The sequence below is a fragment of the Sapajus apella genome, unplaced genomic scaffold, assembly GCF_009761245.1.
Source record: "Sapajus apella isolate SASKATOON/1434 unplaced genomic scaffold, GSC_monkey_1.0 scaffold7, whole genome shotgun sequence".
Lineage (NCBI taxonomy): Eukaryota > Metazoa > Chordata > Mammalia > Primates > Cebidae > Sapajus > Sapajus apella.
The window spans coordinates 13,768,949-13,776,904 of NW_022436947.1; the positions used below are offsets into that span (position 1 = coordinate 13,768,949).

Sequence of the window (7,956 nt, forward strand, 5' to 3'; positions counted from 1 at the left end):
GAGGCTTCCATTTTTCTAGTGTGGCTCCAGTGTCTTCCTGTTTCCCAGATTGTGGCAAAGGGAGTGTGACTGTCTTTAAGGAACCCAAGCAGCTGGGAGAAGAATAGTGCCCATTTCAGAGAAGAAAGAAGATGCCTTTAGGATGGGGATATGTTACACCCAGGGCACATTTGGGTGGAGATGTCTAGAAGTGAGTTGAAAATAGAGTTGGGGAATTCAAGAGCACAGGCTGGAGTAGAGATAAAGATTATCATAGTGTGGATGTAGGCATTAGTGTGGGTGAGGAATGTCTAGCATCTGGAGACAAGAGGGTCAACAGTGGCATCTGCCCCTTCAAGAAAAACTTTTTGCTGGAGACTAAGAAAATAGAATCCTTGAAGTCAAGCTGACTCTGCTGTTAGCCTCCTAAATGAAAAGGTAGATAGAACAAGTCTTGTTTGCAAAATAAATTCAAGACCTACTTATCTACCAACAGCAGAAAAAAAAGAAAAGAAAACAACAGAAATTCATCTCACACAGTTCTGGAGGTTAGAAATCCAAGATCAAGAAGTTGGCAGGGCCATGCTTCCTCCCTCCCTCCCTCCCTCCCTCCCTCCCTCCCTCCCTCCCTTCCTTTCTCTCCTCTTCCCCTTCCCTTTCCTCTTTTCTTTTCTTTTCTTTTCTTTTCTTTTCTTTTCTTTTCTTTTCTTTTCTTTTCTTTCTTGGGTCTTGCTCCCTGTCACCCAGGCTGGAGTGTAGTGGCACGATCACAGCTCACTGAAGCCTCCATTTCCTGGGTTCAAGACATCCTCCCATCTCAGCCTCCCAAGTAGCTGAGACTTCAGACACAAGCCACCACACCTGGCTAATTTTTAGGTTTTTTGTAAAGACAGAGTCTCACTATGTTGCCCAGCCTGGTTTTAAACTCCAGCCTGGAACAGGAACAGGCCTCAAGTAATCCTCCTGTCTTGGCCTTCCAAAGGGCTAGGATTATAGGCATGAGCCACTGTTGCCAGCCTTTGTTCCTTCATTGGACAAATATTTATTAAACATTCACTCTGAAGGTGCTGTGCTGGACCTTGGTGACATGTCAAGTGGTAAATAAGGCAAAGACACTGGCTGTCATGGAGTTAATCTATTGCAAGGGATGGTGGTGGGACGGGCAGGGAAACAGACTGTAAACGTATAAGTAAATGTGTGAGCTATAACTTCAGATAGTGGCACTTACTGTGAAGAAAATAAAAAAGAACCTTTAGTGAGGGATAAATGGGAAGACTGAGTGTTTACTTAGCTTGGTTATGGAGAAATTGTTTTTGAAAATTTTTTTTATTTTGTGCTGCTTTGTGTCCTGCCGTGTGTGTGTGTGTGTGTGTGTGTGTGTGTGTGTGTGTGTTATTACCATAGCTACTGAAAAAAATATTGGCCAGGCTTGGTGGCTTATGCCTGTAATCCCAGCACTTTGGGAGACCAAGGCGGGCAGATCACAAGGTCAGGATATCAAGACCATCCTGGCCAACATGGGGAAACCCTGCCTCTACTAAAAATACAAAAATTGGCTGGGGTGGTGGCATGTGCCTATAATCCCAGCTACTCAGGAGGCTGAGGCAGGAGAATTGCTTGAACTAGGGAGTCGGAGGTTGCAGTGAGCTGAGATTGTGCCACTGCATTCCAGCCTGGTGACATAGTGAGACTCTGTCTCAAAAAACAAACAAACAAACACACACAAGAAAAAAAAATATACTGAGTATCTACCCTGTGCCAAAACTGTACTCGGCCCTGGGCATAGAACAGTAAAAAAAAGGAGACAGAGTCTTTCTCAAGGTGACCGTACATGTTATGGGAGACACATATATTAAACAAATTATATACATAAATGTATAATTATTGTAGTGCTATTAAAGGGAAGGACAAGTTGCTGTGCAAACATTTAGCTAAGAAAGTCCTGGTGGACATTTGTTGTTTGCTTCTCCAGATTCCTTCCTCAGACTTCCTGTAATTCTGGTTGGGGTTTGCAACTGACCCCACATATTATCAATCAGTGTCAGGGAAGATGCAGTCCTGTTTGGTCAATCAGATCATTGCTTTTCCACAGTACCAATGGTTGGTTCTAAAACAGGAATATGTCCAGAGTCAACTCACCCAAGCTAGTAAGAATAAGCTATGGGGCTTTTTTTTGGAACCCTTCTGGAGAAATTAACTCCACTCTTCATGTTTGATTTGAGTGTGAAGGAGAAAGCTGGAGACATGGCAGCCATCTTACCACTATGGAGGGTGAGATTCTCTGAGGATAGAGCCAATATGGAGAAAATGGGGCCAGGAGATGGAGAGGTAAGTTGTTAACACTTTTTGAGGCCTGGATCAAGCCAGAAGCTAACTCTGACTTTGCACTTACCTGAATCAGTTTGAGCTCTCACTTGTGAATAACATAATTTGGAACATAAATTAGTGAGGGAAGGTTTCCCTAGGGAAGGTATGTATAATCCGAGACCTGAGAGTAGGAATTAGGCTGGTCTGGAGGAGGAGGTGAGCTGAGGGATGAGTAGAAATTAAGCTGGTCTGGAGCAGGAAGTGAGCAGAGAATCCAAGCAGAGGAAACAGCATCACATGCCCAACAGGCATGAGCAGGTGAAGCAGCAGAAAGTAAGAGAAGTAAAGAGAGAAGGCTTTTTATACAGAAAACTTCAAGTGTATTTAAAATAAAGAGAACAGAATAATGAACATCCACATATCCATCATCCAGCATCAACCATTATTAACTCAGGGCCGATGTTTCATTTACACCTGTATCTCTTACCCCTCCCTGATTCTGGATGGATTATTTTTAAGTAAAATGAAATGTGTTTTTGAGAAAATGACAACTGAGTTAAAACATAAATATTTGATGAGAAGGAAGCAGCCCTTTGAAGATTTTCAGGAAGGAAAGATTTCCAGGCAGAAGAAAAAGTAGGTATAAAACCCCTGCTATTGGAACAGATTTCTTTTTTTTTCTCCGTTTTTTGAGACAGATCTTGCTTTGTCATCCAGGCTGGAGTGAAGTGGTATGAACGTAGCTCACTGCAGCCTCAACCTCGTGGGCTCAAGTGATCCTCTCACCTCAGCTTCCTGAGTAGTTTGGATTACAGGTACGTGCCACCACACCAGGCTAATTTTTGTATTTTTAGTAGAAATGGGGTTTCACTATGTTGCCTATGCTGGTTTGGAGCTTCTGAGCTCAAGGGATGCATCCACCTCGGCCTCCCAAAGTGCCAGGATTACCAGTGTGAGCCACCATGTCTGGCCGAGCTTTTTGAGAGATACAAAATTGGACCAGACTGGCCACAGTGGAAGGAAAGAGGAGGAAGGGAGTAAGAGATGAGTCATATAAGTCGACTGTGTCAGTGTGTAAGATAATGGAGGCCTTGGGGTCATGGTAAGGAGTTTGGATTTTATTCAAATTACTTTATGAAGTCCTTTAAAACAGAGGAGATTGTATTCTGGTTTATTTTCTGAGAAGGTCTTTCTGGCTACTATTTGGAGGATGGATTGGAAGGAGTCCAACAGTGGAAGAGGGGTGGTCAATTAAGACGCTATTGTAGCAGACATGGGAGGAGTTAATGATGGTTTGAAATGAGGTTTTAACAATGGAAGTCATGAGACTTGGGATATATTTTGGAGGAAGCCTATATGATTGGCTGATGGTTTGGATGTGAACTGTGACGGAGTGAGAGAAAACAATAATGACCCCCAAGGTTTTGGCCTGAGTAAGTAGGTGATGGTGGTACTATTTACAGAAGTGGAGAAAACAAAGAAAGAAAAGTAGGTTTGGGGATGGAGATCAATGTAGGGGATAGCACACCAAGAGTTTTGATTTGTCAAAAGTTAAGTTTGAGATGCTCTTAGATAGTCCAAGTGGAAAAGTTGTGTTAATGGTTAGTCATAGGAGTTTGACCTCAGGGGAGAAGTCAGGACCAGAGACAGATTTAGGACTTTTGCCTAGTGTCTTCAATTTGCCCTTCAGAACCATGGTCCACTCTTTTTTGCCCTGCACTGAACTCCAATAATCTGACCTGTATTGACTCAACAGTCTTTCTTGTCCTGCAGCTTCCCACTGTATTTGGCCAATAAAGAGCCCTGGAAGAAGATCTGGGGGAAGGGAGGGAGGAGAGTGAGGTTGGGCTATTTATTCCTCTAGCCTCCTCTTTATGTAATGTCATTTAGGATTTACTGTGTCTTTCAACCTAAGATCACAGCTCCTGTCTCCAGGTTTCAGAAACTACTCCCTCCATTCTCTGTCAAGCCTAGGGGTGATAATGTATGTCAGTATTATTAGCTCAGTCGTGCTGAACTGTCCCTTGTGGTTTTCCTAAATCCTGCCTTTTATTAAACTTGTCTCATGACCCAGGGAGGGTGCCATACACTTCTTGCTATGGTATGGAGGGTGCCATACGCTTCTGACTTATGCTGGAACCAATGGCATATACATGATAGATAGTAAAGCTGTGGGCCTGAATGAAAGCCACTAAGGAGATCAGAGGACAGAGCTTGAGGCATGTCAGCTTTTAGAGGTGGGCAGGGAAGGAGGAGCTGGCATAGGAGATGTGAGTGGTGAGGCCCACTAAGTAGGGATTAAACCAGGTGAGCATGGAGTCACCAAATCCCAAACAAAAAAGCACATCAAGAAGCAGGGGTTGCCCTGTCAAGAGCTACTTTCTGAGGTGTCAGGGAAGGTGGAAACAGAGAACCCACTGTCAGATTTGGCCATCAGTGAACTTTAATGTGAATGGTGTACTTTCAAAGCTCAGCTGCTTAAATTTGTCAGAGTCCCACAGATTTGGCCATCAGGGAACTTTAATGTGAATGATATAGACTTCACAGAGCTTAATTGCTTAAATATGTGAGTCCCACACCTTAGTAGGATTTATGAGTTCTTGCGTGGTTGGCCCTTAGCTTAGTCCTCTGGCCTCTCCTCCTCCAACTCCCTGCCAATCACACTGCTCCTCAGCCCCTCAAAGCCTCTGCTCTGGTGGAGGCTTCCAGGGCATTGCTCTTGCTGTGTCTTCTACCTGGGACACTCTTTCTCCCATCTCTCTCTCACTTCCCCTGGCTCACTCCTACTTCAGGTATCTTAGAACCCTCCTGACCCTTGAGTCTGGGAAAAGTGACCTCCTTAGTACAGTTGATTCTCATTAGCCACAGTAGTTACATTCTAGAAAGTTGCTGTGAGCACTGCATTAGCGAATACTGAACCCTGGCTCCTAGAGGTACTACAGGGTTAGATTCCTGCAAGCTCCTGGTCAATGCATTGCCATTAACTGATTAAAGCACAACCTGTTCTGGGTATGTTTCTATTTAAAGGCATAACCTTGTTCTGTGTGTATTTTTTATTTAATATGTTGTTGATTCATTAACATTGAACCCATAGCCAACAGCACCATGAGTCACACCTGAGTGAAGCTTATCCAAACACCTGATTTTCTCCACAGGACACATCACAGTTTTCTAATGCTTGGGAACACTAGACAGTGCTTCAGCACTAAGCTGGGGTGATTATAAATAATGAAATCACCAAGAAAAAGCACAAGGATACAAAAAAATGTGGCTCTAATGAACCTTGAAATGGACATGTGTTTACAGTGTAAGAGTGGAAATAAAAGGCAAAATGTCACCTCATTAAAGCTCATCAGGAATATGAACATGGGGTAACTCACATTTTTATTGTCACTTTGTGCATGTTTGTAAATGACCTTGACAACACCAGGAGTATGGACTTGAGGGTTACAAATACATGTTAGCAAGTAGAATTTGCAAATACAGAATCCATGGATGAGGATAGGATATTCTTAGTGCATCTGTTAATTACATCGCTAAGTCCCTTTTCACACTATGTTATAATACCAAAAGATCCATCACTTACTAGCTATGTGACTTTAGGCTAGTTCACCTCTCTGTGATTTAACGGTATCATCAATACTATGGCAGTAATAATAGTACTTAGCTCTTAGAGTTGTTGTAAGAATTAAATTAGTAAGGCCAGGTGCAGTGGCTCATGCCTGTAATCCCAGTGCTTTGGGTGGCCAAGGTGGGAGGATGACTTGAGGCCAGGAGTTTGAGACAAGCCTGGGCATCACAGCAAGACCCTGTAGCTACAAAAAATTTAAATCTTATCTGGGCATGGTGGTACACACCTGTAATCCCAGCTGCTTGGGAGGCTGAGGTGGGAGGATCACCTGAGCCCAGGAGTTTGAGGCTATAGTGAGCTATGATTATGCCACTGCACTCCAGCTGGGGTAACAGAGTGAGACCCTATCTCTCTTAAAAAAGAAAAGAGAGGAATTAAATGAGTGAATTCCTGTGAATAACTTAATAAGTGTGTGACACATAGTAAGCACTTAGTGTTACGTGTTACTGTTACTGTCACCTGTTTGTCTCTCTCATTGGACTATAAGCCCTGTGACGTGTTCCAAGATGTTGCTCTTTTGCTAGTTGCTGGGAATGATAACATTAAAACCTCATGGTATATGGCAGGCACTGCTGTAATTGTTTTATGTTTATTACTTCAGTTAGTATTTATGAGAGCCTAGTGGCAGTTTCTATTTGTGATGATGAATATTAGGTGTCAACTTGATTGGATTGAAGGATGCCTAGATAGCTGGTAAAGGTTCTGGGTGTGTCTGTGAGGATGTTGCCAGAGGAGGTTAACGTTTGGGTGGACTGGGAGAGAAAGTCCACCCTCAATGGGTACCATCCAATCAGCTGCCAGCATGGCTAGAACAAAGCAGGTGGAAGAAGGTGGGTTAAACTAGCTTGCTGAGCCTTCTGGTTTTCATTTTTCTCCCATGCTGGATGCCTCCATCTGTTCCTCCTGCCCCTGTACATTGGACTCCAGGTTCTGACCTTTGGGCTTTAGGACTTACACTAGCAGTTTACCGGGGGCTCTTGGGTTTTTGGCCATAGACCGAAGGTTGCACTGTCAGCTCTGCTGCTTCCTGAGGCTTTTTGACTCAGACTGTCAGTACTGGCTTCTTTTTCCTCAGCTAGCAGATGACCTATCATGAGACTTCACCTTGTGATTGTCTGAGCCAATTCTCCTTAATAAACTCCCTTTACTATACACATATAGCTTATTAGTTCTGTCCCACTGGAGGACTCTGACTAATACGCTATTCTTGTCTTCAAGAAGAGGAAACTGAAGCACAGAGAGAGGTAAGTTACTTGCCTAAGGCCACACAGACATGCAACCCCAGAGCTGGGATTTGCACTCAAGCTTTCTAACTTCAGAGTAAAGAACACCTGGTTCTTGCCCACAGAGAGCATCAACAGACTCCCTTAGCCTGTGCTTGCCTCCTTTTCATTAACACACATCTTTGCTTAAAAAAAAAAAAAAAAAAAAGCATTTAAACCACTTTGTAACAGTATTATAAAAAGCTTTTAAACATTTCCCCCACATTCCTGGCATCTAATTCAGCGACTGTTTTCCCTTTGATGGTCCCTTCCAATGTCTGTCCCTAAAATACTTTTCTTGATGCTAATTGTAGCATTATGCATTGTAACTGGGTGTTTTGCTTTTTACCTGAGATTTTCTTGTAACACATGTTCATTTTCCATGTGTCTGTGTCCCTTTCATTCTGGCCTATTTTAATGGCTTCACTGATTAAAGAGAGGGAAGAGGCCTTCTCCTTCCTGCTTCTTATGGCTTCACTGGATAAGTTTGCCCCTTGCATCTGATTGCTCCCCTACCACCCTGCTGAAAAGCCAGTGACAAACATTTATATAGTATTTGCTAAGATTAAACCATGGAGTTGCTGCTGTTGATGTCAATCACTGACAACAGCAATTTCATATGATTTTCAATCCAATATATGTCAGGTGCCCTGCATTTACATGTATTAACTAAATCATCAAAGTCATCTGAAGTGTTGAGTATTATTATCATCATCCCCATTTACATCTGAAGAAACTGAGGCAAACAGAAGTTAAATAAATTGCCCAAGATCATAT

General features: G+C 43.0%; 1 non-coding gene across 1 annotated transcript; it reads left to right on the top strand.

Annotated features, from left to right (window-relative positions):
* Positions 1–350: 350 nt before the first annotated feature.
* On the top strand, positions 351–477 carry LOC116550474. Its single transcript, XR_004268438.1, has one exon.
* The last annotated feature ends 7,479 nt before the right edge of the window (positions 478–7,956 follow it).